The sequence below is a fragment of the Anser brachyrhynchus genome (assembly GCF_964034855.1).
Source record: "Anser brachyrhynchus genome assembly, chromosome: 3".
Lineage (NCBI taxonomy): Eukaryota > Metazoa > Chordata > Aves > Anseriformes > Anatidae > Anser > Anser brachyrhynchus.
In genome coordinates, this window is record NC_137696.1 from 95,817,128 (window position 1) to 95,831,394 (window position 14,267).

Genomic DNA, 14,267 nt, shown 5'->3' on the forward strand with positions numbered 1-14,267 from the left:
ACAGACAATTTGCATTTGTAACATCCATATGCCTGGAAGTCCCCCAAAATTTACTGCAGTAAACAGTGCTAATGTGGGATTTAAGTCCTCTTACTCCTCTGGTAAATCCACGTCATCTAGTCATATCTCATCTAGAGTCTATGTTTAGACAAAAGCGACTGATGGCATTAAACACTATATCAATTGGTCAAGAGGTTGGATAAGTGCCATTTATTTCAGAGCCTTAAAAAAAAGGGATAGGGGAGGTGTGGGGGAGTATATGCCTTAACTGGATGCCAAAAAAAGTCTGAACAAATGCAAACAGCTAGTAGCCTAGCTACTGTCTTCCATCTCCTGAGAATATATATATATATATATATATATATATATATATTTGTGTGTGTGTGTGGCTTCCTTAAGAGAAACAGGACAAGCATATCTTATCTTATGCTCTGCAGGTGCAGGGAATGTAATAACTGGCTTGCGTCTGTACACTGTCAAAGTTGGTGCACTCTCTAGCCTTCAGGTATGGCAGAAAAGGACTAGAGAAATGTCCCAGAATTAACAAGGTTAATATACTAATGGTCAACCTGCATTATACCTGGTCAACCTTTCAGCTGAAAGCCTTAAAACACAAAGATGGACGGCATCATCCTGAATCTCAACATGAGCCGCAGGAAAATTAGAAACATCCCTAGGACTCAAGGCCAAAATAAAAATCTGAAGGTAAATTACTCCTAGGCCCAAAAGAAAATGCTATATTTATTTAATTTTATCTTTATATGGAGGTCTTATATCCTATTTTTCATGTTTATAACTTTATACATATAGACTACTGAAAATATATATATTTAAAAACATACACAGCAATATTATTCAGTTAATGTCACAGATTCTGCAGAATGGAATCAACTCTCATTGGCATGAGAGGCATCCTGCAAGATGTCTGTCTGCAATGTGTCACATAGATGGGACATGCTTTAGTGGAAAACTCTAAATCTGAAATGCCTTTCCCTTCAGTCAGACACAATGCTGCGAGCAAAAACTGCTATAGCATCTTCTTATATTTTGAAGTAATTTGCATTCTGTTATGTTCTCAAAGTACATGTTGTTTTAAAAGTGCAATAAATAAAGAATACAGTTAATTTAGATTACTTTACTAAATCTGAATTATATACAGAATTCTTAGTACATGAAGCTTATTAGATAGAATATATCTCCTAAAAATCACATAATGAGTGCAATTGCAATCATTGTGTGTGCATATAGAGTATTCCAGGGAATGTCATGAATCCATTTCATGTCAGTGCATGCTGTATATTGATTGGACCTGTCAGCTTCAATGGAATATCCTCAGTCTAACTCACATCAGAGACTGGCACTATATTTTTATCTCTCAGACAGTCAAATGATATCCAAAATTACATGTAAGCAAATATCTATCTGTTGACTCTGCATCAGAGAAAACTTAGATGTGTATTTTAATTCAAAGACACTAGAGCATGTAAAGCTTATGATGTGTTCTTCAGTTACATTAATTTTAGGCAGGGGTTTGGAAATAGCAAAGCAGAAAACATGATTATGCCACTCTAAAAAAGTCTATGGTATGCCCACATTTTAAACACAGTATGCAATTCTGATCTCTTCCTGACTCAAACAGATCTAGTAGAACTAGGAAAGCTCCAGAGGAAGGGGAAGAAGTGACAGAAGGTATGGCATGGCTTCCATAAGGTAAGTCTCTTCAGGCTAGGTAAGAGGTGGTCAAGGGAGGTCAGACAAAGGTCTGTAAGTGTGCCATGGTGAAAATCAACAAAAAATGATTGCTTGCTATTCCTTGTAACATAAGACAAAAGGGCATTAAATTAAATTATTAGGCTGCATATTCAAAACAAACAATAGGAGGTATTTTTTCACATAGGGTGTAGTTAAACTGTGGAAATCATTACCACAGAAGGTTATACATGACAGAAGATTATGTGAACTGAAAGAATGATTAGATACATTCACAGGCAAAAAAAAAAAATCTTTTAAGGCTACAGCACACAAAGGTAAAAAAACCTAACTGTACCTCATAAAACTGCTGGAATTTGGAAGGCATGCCAGGGGAATTTCCACTAAATAAGTACCTTGCTCTTGAGCACTCTTTCAGGCATTTGCTAACAGCCACCATGGCAGACAGGATGCTGGAGCTAGACTAATCTTTCATCTGTTCAGCTCAGTTTGTACTTTAACTATTATTCCTGGTTTAAAGGTTTTGCTTTCAACATAAACACATCTCATCTTGCTGTAGCATATTGCATATGCATATTAAACCCACAGCATACTGCTGAGACAGCAGGATCTTCGATGAACCTCAATATAATGTTGAGGTACTATGACATCCTAAATTTACAAAGTGAATTTCTTGGCATCATATAGGTGAACATTGAATGGGTGAATTAAAACTTTATTTCTTTGCATTAATGGTTTATCTGGTATGAGACAAGATTTCTTATTTATTTAATTTTATAGTGTAGAATTGGAATTTTGCAAGTGTGCTTATACCCTGAAATATCTCTCATTATTGAGATGGATAGAATATATATGTATTATAGATACAGATACAGGTGTTGCTATGTGATATGTTTTATTGTGTCTCATCTGATTTTGATGCACTTCATAAGGTTTGTTTTTAGATTTATAATGGCTTTGCACTTCTTATTCCATGATTAATTTCAATTGTTAAGCATTTACAAAAATATTTGCTTCTTTTTCTTCACCATGTTGCCTTTCTCTATATAAAATTATACCTCCTGAGCTGTAGAATGGTCAAGTTTTAATCCCAAACCAGTAACATCTATTCTGTATTTAAAAATATCACTGCTTTTAAGTCCAATACCTAGTACTCCTGCAGGGCTAGAGGCAATAACTTGTGAAGGGAAAAATTCTCAGCTTTCCAATTGGACACGCAGACCTTGCTTCTAACCCTGCAGGGCTGTCAGCTATCAAACTTTGAAGTCATGACATTTTAAAGAAAATATACGGAGGAGTTATTTTTATAGGAACAGAAAACCATTTTTGGCTTACTTTAGAAAGTTTTTACTGCTTTTTTATTTTCCCTATGCTTTCAATAACTAAGATATCTAATTTTGCAGGTGGATATGTATGAAAATAGTACTCATAACATGCTTTAAAGAGTCTAACTTCTTCTAAAGGTTATAAGATATAAATTAATGTAAAGGTTTTAACACTTGTGGAAAATGAAGGAATCAAACACTCAAGGTCATCAAATACAGAAATAAAGGCCTCAGCTGAGGCTCTTATGGTTGTGTTTTAATGTCTAATGTCTTATCTTTCATCCCATCTCACATTAAAATCAATTAAAATGATTGCAGCATTAGTTGAATTAAGCCATCCTTCATTTTAAGTGATACGTTAATTATTACAAGTAGGTAGTACAATACAAATTGGAATTTCTTACAGAATCCTATAAAAGAGTTATACACAACACAAGTACTTATATGAGATTTTCAAAAAATGTGTGCTTTGGAAAAATATTATCTCACTTGCTTTAAAACAGAAAATATTGTACTACTCTATAGCTCTGAGTTTCACAAATTTCCAGTTCTGAGCTCACTTAAGTATAAAAAAAATCAAAATTAGTATATTTTAAACATAATTAATTCTATTTCGGCTAAACTGATTTCTCTTGAAGTTTGGTTTTCTTTTAACTTTGGTAATTTTAACTCAGGAATAACTTTATCTCTGACAGAATTACTTCAAAATTAATTCTTTTTTAAATGTAGGAATTTAATGTAGGAAATTGAAAAAAAATACCATAATGCATTGGTTTTCTAAGTTCATGGTTCATCATAATATTAAATATGTCTATAACTCTATATGCCGGTGATTTTAATTGGTTTACTCATACACTCAAAAGTAGTCACATACTCAGGTTTGTTGTGAAATTACAGCCATCTCCATTTCAGTATCACAAAATATCAATACATTAAGCCTCAAAACAGGACTTTAAAGTAAGCAAGGATCACACCCAGATGGCAATACTCTATGTTGGCACTACTAGATAATGAGAGCAAATCCTTCTGGCCTCTATATCATAACAATCTTTCATTTCAATTTATATATATATATTTTATTTATTTTTAAACACTACACATATTACATTGTAACTTAGGATATGAAAGATCTTTCTTCTTGAATTAATTAATCATTCAAATAATTGATGATTATAGTATCGGTATTGTTTGTATTCATAATATGAATTATTATCCATGAATAAACCCATATTACACCAGATGAAAAATTATAAACAGATTTATGTTAAATGAATACATTTTTGCAACACTTAGCAGAATTAAGAATCAATTCCAACTTGAATGCAAATAATAATCATAATCACAGAAACATATTTCTCTATCAAAACATGCTTTAGATCTCATTCTGTGCATGTAGTGTAATTTCTTTCCCTTATCAGATGCTTCTCTCCAATTTCTAAAAGAAAAAGGAATGATGATACTTCTTGTCATTTTCAAAATCTATAGCTTCATAGAACTATTTGACTTGATGTTGGCTTGATATTACAGTTTCTAGAAGTCATGTGAAGCCCAGAACACTTATACAAGGTCATGAGTATGCCTTATGCTGAATATCCAGGAAAAGATTCCCTTTTATTTATTTGTTAACAACATCAATAGGCAATTAAATATTTGCTAGTAGTTGCAGAAAATGTTTCTTTGTTAAGCAAAGTTCATCCTAACATTGTCCCACTTAATTGTCAGTCATTACTCTTCAATGTCATTGAAAAAGGAAAGGTACGGTTACTGTGAGAAATCCCAGTACAAGTCCTGGAAGAAGTCAGCAGACTGCAAAAGAGATCATCCTGCAGCACTTTCTGCATGGATACCATAGCTCTTCCCTGACTGAAACCATGTGAAATACATGAAATGTTTCACTGCCCATATAAAACCATTCAACTGGCGAAAGTCCCATGGAAGGCACTACTAGAAAGAAGGACACATATATTTGAGAGAAGATATTACTGATGCAGCTTTGTGTTACCAGTGGTGTAAAAGTGAGAAGTAGGCAATGACAGACTTCTTTCCAAGACATTGCTGGTGATACAGGGATGGAGATGTAGCTGAAGAGGGACTATGACATGACTGGATCAAACAGGAGGAAAAGATACACTGCAGTACTTGATTTGGGTGTCAGGAGAAAGGGAAGCTTATTGAATAATGCCTGTGCACATATTCCATCTAACAGATTCTTCTATATCTGTACAAGGCAGGTGACACTTTAATGAAACATTCTGTAAACTTTCTCAAAATATCTTTGTGATTTCAGTGTACAGCATGTTTATACACTTTCCCCTTCAAATTAACAGGTTTTCAAACATTTTACCCTTGTTTAACAAGCTTCTGCTCCAAGAATGAAAGGCTAATCTGGTACTACCTGCATGATGTTAATATGTATTTTGGTCAAGTCTATAGCTACGATAGTATACACAAAGTGTAATGCCAAAACATGAGATGAAGACAGCACTCATGTAACTAAGATAAATAGGGTTAACATCAGTTTTTGCTTGTAATTACATTACAAGCTTATGTTACAGCAAGACATATTGAATTATCTATCTGCTACATTAGCAAATATTTTTAAAAGAGCTGTGGATGTCTGCAATTTCAGTATTTTAACTAGTGAATGCTGCATCTTACTGTATTTGATCTTTTCGCCATTAAAATAATAAAAAACATCAGGTCCACTGAAAAACAAGATGTTCATACACAAAGAAAAACATTCAGTAACCAATTCCTTCTCCACAAAGCAAAATTGTTTACAGAATGAGCTCTAGAGATGTGCACCTGTTTTTGTGTGTGTGTGTGTGTGAAACTATGTGCTGGTTTTTGTTTGTTTGTTTGGTAGATTTCTTCCAGAAGAAAAGCAAATATTAGAGAGGATTGTTCCTAAGATATTTAGAGAAAAATACAAAACTATGTGAATAGGAATTAATCTCAAATTATGGAAAACAAGTGTGTTTGTGAGCACATCAACATCTTCCCCACAACACTAAGTTTCTGATTTAAAAATAAATCGATGTCAATTCTTAATTGACTTTGTAAAAATTATTTTAGAGATAAATGTAAAAACTCAAAAAAGAGCTGCGACATTAAACTTCACCACTGCTTCAAAAATAGTCTGCTCTTAAATCACGTATATTCTCATCTTGAGATTAAATTATTAATACAGCAGTTTTGTTCCTTGAACTAATAAAGGAAATTTTGATATACAAGAAGCATCTCTGTTCATACAACTGATATTCTAAGCACACACACACATTTGTGTATGCAATATTATAAATGGAGATATTCCCACCCTTACATGTGTAAATCATTAAAGGATCTGGTTCTAATACTACTGGGTATATAAAACTGTGGTGTTGCCAGCTGAAATGCAAATGACAGTAGCAACCTGTGCATAGTGTCATAGAATTTATATAAAAATTTATCTGAGTATTTGCTAATGTAGACAGCATAGAAGTCTGCTCCTTTATCTACAGTCTTGTTTACAGATTCCCCATGAAATTACTGTCAGAAACTACAAAGGTCACATTAAATTTCTTTGAAGGTGTTTCTGGATAAAGTCCTCTGTGTCCATGATGCAACATATCAAACACTGCTGTAAATGCATGTACTGTAAGCACTGCTTTTCATGACAAGTAAGTCATCATATTAATGAATGGAAAAGGCCTCTAGCTATCTTGTGACTCCTACATTTTTCCTTTTACCAGTTTTGAGTCCTTTCATGAATGCACAGTGTGCATTATATGCTGCAGGACTAGAATCATTGTTTTAACTGTCCCTTTTTGCTTTTGGATAAATGAAGGGAAATGGTCACATAAAAGAAGAGACAGTATATAAAATTACTAAAGCTTTCTTTCAGAAAAGTAAATCCCTCACTACCTCCCAAGGGAATTATATGAAAAACTCATGCAAACAGAACGTGTATATTTTTATGTCTCAAGCTATGAAGTTACAGCCACATAGGGTATTTCATTTTGTATTCGCTATCAACTACAATTGCTCCTCTTTCCATCTAATCTTTCATCTCTGCAGCTCCTCTTCAGAATCTCATTAGATTAATAGGTCACTAAAACATCGTTTGATCATATCTCACAACCACCTTCATCAACTTATGAGTCAACTCTGCAACATATGAAAGCAAGATCAGTTTTTTACTCACTTCCTCTAATGCATTTTAAATATTTAATGTTAAGAAAATATCTATTTCTTCCCAACTTCTTTTGTGTGTCACAAGGTAGTGGGTATTTTAATTCAAGGTTAATATAAAAAAATCCCAAACTATAGAGATTTCAAACTCATCTGAATGACAGATGCACAAAATCAATGTTCTAATGAATAGGACAGTTTGAGGATATACAAAAGAAATTAACTCTTGAAGGACAACCAAGGGCAGCCTGAGCTGGGCTACTGGGATCTTATGATGGCAAAACAGACCTAGCTAAATACCTGGTGTTTGGTTACATAATGTTGACAAACTCTGTGATTTGATGTTAAGACTTCTCTTAGTATCTGTTATTCCCCTAATTGTTCTAAGAAATATGATATATTAAATACTTCTCTTCCTGTGCAAAGCAAGAAATGAAAAAGGAAATATATTTCTGTCTAGAAAGTATTTTGTTAGCTTAATCCTCCCACTCTACTGAAATCAGGTAAGGCATCAGAGCAATGTCTGATTTAGCACCCAATGTTTGATGAAAAATGCAAAGTAACAGAAAATAGTAGATATAGAGAATCAGAAATCTAGATCAGAAAGATCTAGAAAATACAATCCTGATGAGAAAGGCTGTAAGAACACTTATATTCAATTGAGTGAAAAGAAAAACTGAGGGGAAACGTGATAACAATTTCCTTATGTATAAGAGGTTGCCTGAAAGAGAAAAGCAGTAGTGTCCTGTTCTCCTTTTCCACTAGAGACAGAAAAAAAAAAAAAAAGAAAAAAAAGTGATGAGCTTAGATTGGGGCAGGGGCTACTAGGAGAAGCTTTCCAGCTGTACTGACACGACAGTAAGGCCTTGATCATTCCACCTCAGGGAGCCATGGAATCTCCGTCATTTCAAGTTCTTAAGAACAGGTTACAGAGCAGTCTGCTGGGAATGGGCAAGAGTCCAGAGTAAGCGATCTCTTGAGTGACCTCTTTCACTATGTGCTACAAGGCAGTGTTTGCTTCTGAAGGTAGCTGCATTTGCTGAATGCTCTTGAAAATGCTGAGGTGCCTTCCACTACCAATGGCTGTATTAGGACTATGCTGCATCTTGCCTATTTGAGCACAAAATTGGGAAGCAGACAAGGTAAATGTTTGGCAGATTATCAGTATGGTTTAGAGAAATGCATTTTTTTTTTCCAGTTGTGTTATGTTTGTTTCAGGATTCCCGTGATGTGACCTATTAGATTTCAAAACTGAGAAGAACTGTAAATGTAATTATAAGATCCAAAGCCAGCTGAAGCAAGCAGAAAAATTTCAGCTGGCTTGGATGGCTTTGGGACAGGTCTGCAGAATGTGTGTGTGTGCGTGTGTGGGTATAAGGTCATTTATGTGTGCATGTGGGACAGAGGATGAAGATATTTGTACAGACACTCACTCTGATTTTGAAACATTGGCATTCTGTAACTGACTCAGGGGTGTATTCAAGCTGCCTAATTTAGGAGTTTAAATTACTGTGGCATTTAGGTTCAAGACAGAAAAAGTGAAACTGCCTAATCTCTGGGGTAGACAGGCTCCCCATATGCCAGTGAAGAGACGTAATCTCTGTGCTTATATGAAACACTTATTATAATCTGAATACAGACTTCATGATCAAATTGAACACGTTTTTAAGCATTTGGCTTATCTTAAGTGTCTGAGTAGTGCTTCCACAGGAACATATTATAGAACATAAACCAGAGTATCATGACTCACGAAAAAGGGAAATAAAATTAAAATATTTAAAAGGTCATATTTCATTTTTAGATGATGCAGAAACTATTTTATATGTTCATAACAGTCAATTGGAAGCAGTGGAATTTTCTTAGTAATTTGTGAAGCTAATTAGTTGATACACTGAGAAATCCAAGCTATAAAGCATACCATAGTCAAATCAATGATAATAAGAAATAGTTTTGATGATTTTTTTTATTATTATTCCATATAGAGACACAATAATATTGCAGAAAATTGATTTTCTGTGGAAAGGTTCCCCTGTTAAGCATTGTATTCATCATATTGGAAGCCAATGAGTTTTTTTAAAAGAACTAATAAATAGCTCAAACAATGTTAGCAAAGTTTTTTCCCCTACAGTGTTAAATTCAGGCTGTTAAACTGAATAGTGAAATGGGTCAGTGATCCAGCCCCCCGAGTTTCCTACACAATGGCCTCCTGTGAGGCACAATGTTCTCTGTGAAGTTATTTAGAGTTGACAAGCCATATCACCTCCCAGGAGGTGGATGAGGCTCTAAGCTGTACATTTTTTAATACTGCAAAAAAACATTACATTTTTTTAGTATTGATCTGTGCATACAGCTCCTTTTGAGGTACATAGTAGTTTTATTTGTGGACCAAAGAAAATAGATATTAATGTTATAGTACTGTAATATATCATGTATAAACAATTAAAACAAACAAACTAACAATCAAACAAAAAAAGCAAGCAAACAAAACAAAACAAAAAAAACAAAAACAAAGTCAAAGTAACAGCTTTTATAAAAGTTGCATTTTCTTATCAAGTGCCAGAACCCTGATTTCACAAACAGGCTCTGATTACCCTGACCAGTAACAACCATTCTCCATAAACCTCCTGTGCAAAATCTCTTCCCACCCCTTCCCAGAGGCTTGGCTCAAGTGTCACTCCTGATCTGGCAGAACTGTGTACCTTTTTTTACTAACCTGCTGTGAAAACACCTATGTTGTGAGAAAAAGGTGTGAACAGCTGGGACCTCCATGCACACATGCTCCATCTGTTAGCTCAGGGGCTGCATTTAAGCTCACCTCTGTCCTTAGTCCATGTCTGTGCTATACTGTAGTTATGTTGCCCATGGCCTTGTACCATGCCAGCCATGACCTTGTCTTGCTTGCTTGACTTGCCAACTTGATCTCGAACCTGCCTTGTCACTACAGGCTATCTGATGGTGGGCGGTCTGTATTTTACTCTGGACCTGTTCTGCTCTTCTTGTTTGGGTACTGTGGGACTGCATCCTTTAACTAAGTTCTTGCTGTCAGTCTCAGCTCCCAGCTCACCTTCCCTTGAGGAGATGCCCAATCCTGCTGCTCCCTGATGTCAAGATGCCATACCATAGTACAACCAAGAACATACAAGGGACAAGGGACAACTATTAGAGTGATAGGGTCCCTGAATGAAAGCTCTTACTTTTGTCTTAGTCCACTAAGGGCAAGTTTTAGCACCTTTCTGGAGAGGCTGTGAACCTTATTAAACAGTTTTGGGATAAACTGTATTATATAGTACAGTGAAAGAATACACTGCAAATCAGTACAATACATTGAACAGGAAAGGACCTTGAGATGTCTTTTGCTATGGTATTGCAAGAATGGCTTAAAAAGGTCCATTAAGCAATTACATTAATTACAGAATCTCTCCTATTTCACAGAAAATATTTAAGTTCTGTTTGACTCTTTCATACTTCCTTTGAAATCTTGGAGAGACAGCAGGACAAGATGCCATCACCCTGCACTGATGAAGTATCTTTACAGTTTTGCATATTATCAACACAATGATCATTTCCCAAAGTATCTTTGTAACACTTTTTTTTTTTCTTTTTTTTTTTTTCCTCCAGAAAGAACCTTCCCTGTCACTCAAGCTTTACACTCCTACCTCCTGAAAGCTGATTGAAGGCAGGTCCGTTTGGATGAGGGAATTGAGTGCACCTTCAGTAAATTTGCAGATGACACCAAGCTGGGGGGAAGTGTCAATCTGCCAGAGGGTAGTAAGGCCCTGCACAGGTTCCTGGATAGGTTGGATTGATGGGCAGGAGCCAATGGGATGAGGTTCAACGTGGCTGAGTCCTGCACTTTGGCCACAACAACTCCGTGCAGCGCTACAGGCTTGGGGCAGAATGGCTGGAAAGCTGTGTAGAGGAAAGGGAGCTGGGGGCGTTGGTCGACGCTTGCCTGAATATGAGCCAGCAGTGTGCACAGGTGTTCAAGAAGGCCACCAGCATCCTGGCTTGTATCTGGAATACTGTAACCAGCAGGACCAGGCAAATGATTGTCCCCCTGTACTCAGCTCTGTTGAGGCAGTACCTCAAGTATTGTGTTCAGTTTTGGGCCTTGCACTACAAGAAAATCAGTAGGACATCATATGAAAGATAGGTGCTATTGAGGTGCTTCCTCAGTGAAACCAATAAGCCAATTGTCCATAGACATGAAGATGTCATGTACAACTGGAAAGTATTGAATTATAGTCTCGTTGAGGTGTCTGACTCTCCACGTCTATTTCTAATTAGGTACCCAACATTGAAAAAGAAAAATATTTCAGGTACCCTTATTTAATATTTCTTACTGACTAATACAGATGTCTCCTTGTCTGTTGCACTGTTTTATATGAATCACATTCTAAGGAGTCTAGTTCTCCCTCTTTTCTTTAGATCAGTGACTCACTGAGGGGGACTGATCATACCCTCCTTTCTTTATTCACCTGGGGCAAATCATAGAAATCATATCACAGAATGGCCTTGGTTGTAAGGCACCTTAAAGAATATCTAGTTCCAACCCCCCTGCCATGGGCAGGGACACCTTCCACTAGACCAGGTTGCTCAAAGCCCCATCCAGTCTGGCCTTGAACACTTCCAGGGATGTGGCATTCACAACTTCTCTGGGCAATATGTTCCAGTGCCTCACTACCCTTACAGTGAATAATTTCTTCCTAATGTCTATTCTAAATCTGTTCTCTTTTAGAGAATTCAAGACCATTCCCCCTTGTCCTGTCATTATCTACCCGAGTAAAGAGTCCCTCTCCATCCTTTTTGTAAGACCTCTTTAAGTACTGAAAGGCCATAATGAGGTCTCCCGGGAGCCTTCTCTTCTCCAGGCTGAACAGACACAGCTCTCTCGGCCTTTCCTCACAGGAGAGGTGCTCCAGTCCTCTGATCATCTTTGTGGCCCTCCTCTGGACTCGCTTGAGCAGGTCCACATCATTCTTATGCTGGGGCCCCAGGCCTGGATGCAGGACTCCAGGTGGGGCCTCACAAGGGCAGAGCAGAGGGGGACAATCACCTCCCTCGACCTGCTGGCCACTCCTCTAGTGATGTAGCCCAGGATGCAGCTGGCCTTCTGGGCTGCAAGCACACACTGCTGGCTCACGTCAAGCTTTTTGTCCACCAGAACCCCACAGTCTCTTCTCCCAGTCTGTATTGCTGTCTGGGATTGCTCTCACCCAGGTACAGTACCTTGCACCTCATTTGAACTTGAACCTCATTTGGTTCACATGGGCCCACTTCTCCAGCCTGTCCAGGTCCCTTTGAATGGCATCTCTTCTTTCTTTGGTATCAGCTGCACCACTCAGGTTGGTGTCTTCTACAGACTCGCTGAGGATGCACTCAATCCCATTGTCTATGTCATTGATGAAGATATTGAAAAGCACTGGTCCCAAGACAGACCCCTGAGGGACACTGCTCGTCACCGGCCTCCATTTGGACATAGAACCATTGACCACTACAGTGCAAGCGTGGCCATCACTGGCACTGACTGCAATATCAAAGTTCAATACAGGCACAGAGTAAAGCAGGTATGATACAGTGGAGTCACAGGTTCAGTATTTTGGTTATTTTTCAATGAATAAATTCTATAAATATAAAAACAATAAAAGTCCAAGGAAAATATGCCTTTAAAAACATTCTCCACAGAACAAACAAAGCAGGGGTACTTATTAAAACTTATCAATTAAAAGAGCTTGCCTGTAACTGCTCTTTTTTTTTTTTTCTTCCTTCTTCATTTATGAGCTAATGTGCTAAATGATACATGTATATTTTACTTCCTCCACCTTCACAGATGCTGCAGTTGAAATTGTACTTTAAGATTGGAGAAATTAGCTGTGTTCTGAAAATAATAATAAAAAGAAACAGCAACCTTTTTCTTTATTCCATATTTTTTTAAATTTCATATTTTTTCATTAAAGAGCTCCTGCATGAGGTTGCTGTTGGAATTTTGCTCAACTGGAACAAAGCCAGTGAAGTACATTTTAAGCTTGCTTTCAAGTCCTTCCTAAGAGCTGAAGAATGAAAAATGGTCTGTTGGCAAACTGCGGCAAGGGTTTTCCTTTCCTGTCTTTTTTTTCTGTGAGTTTATTACGACATTTGATATTACAAGCCATGAAATTTTGCTTTCTAGTCCTGAAACATCTCTGAGAATTCAATGTACTACACTTGAATGCTTCTAACAGATTTAACATCCAGTAGACAACTTTTAATCATCTTTGTGGAGTCAGATTTGTAGCATCCCCTGGGCTCAATAATCAGTCTTTTATTATCATTGATCAGTGTGTTACCACTGGATATTTATCAGTCATTATATTAATTTCAATGTGGTAAAATGCGTTCACTTTTGGGCATACACTTGCATGAACCAATTGATTCCTCTGCTACTGTTCTAAAAACTTGAAGGTAATCAAGGAATGCTTTCTGGTATCTGTGTCAAATATCTTGGATTCCTCTAGTAACAAAATAACATGTTCACTGATGTTCTTTTTTCTCTGGCTGGAATTCGGTCCTTTTTCTGTTGAAAATACTAGTCAATCATGTCCTCATCACTATTCCTATAATCATTCCTTTTTTTATTCCTATATCCTGTACTCAGGCTGATAGTTAAAATAAACATCTCTTCAGAAACATAAAAATATTCCCTATGTCAGGTATCCTCCTCACACAAAGTTATCAATTGGATACAATTAGACCCATTCTTTATGTGGTCTATTAATATCCTAACTTTGCATAACCAAAACTGATTGTCTCTCATGCTGGTGTCTGTAAAAAATGATAGAGGGAGCTGAAATTAATTTAAAATTTCATCTCTCTTATGAGAAATAGATTTATTTATTTATTTATTTATTTATTTATTTATTTTTCTGATGCTCTAGAACTGGTAGTTGTTCAGTCTACTTTCTGATGGGCACTTGCTCTTCTAACGCTAGTTTGTTTCCAAAACACTATCCAGTACCAAACTTTCATCATTACAGTCATCAGCAATTCCTTGTGATTCCAAACAGAATTTTCTCTAGTTAGCCT

The 14,267-nt window shown here is 36.5% G+C and overlaps 1 protein-coding gene across 11 annotated transcripts in view; it reads right to left on the reverse strand.

Annotated features, from left to right (window-relative positions):
* ADGRB3 (adhesion G protein-coupled receptor B3) overlaps positions 1-14,267 on the reverse strand; it is a 470,566-nt gene that overhangs the window by 112,276 nt on the left and 344,023 nt on the right. The gene's annotated exons all lie outside the window — the stretch shown is intronic.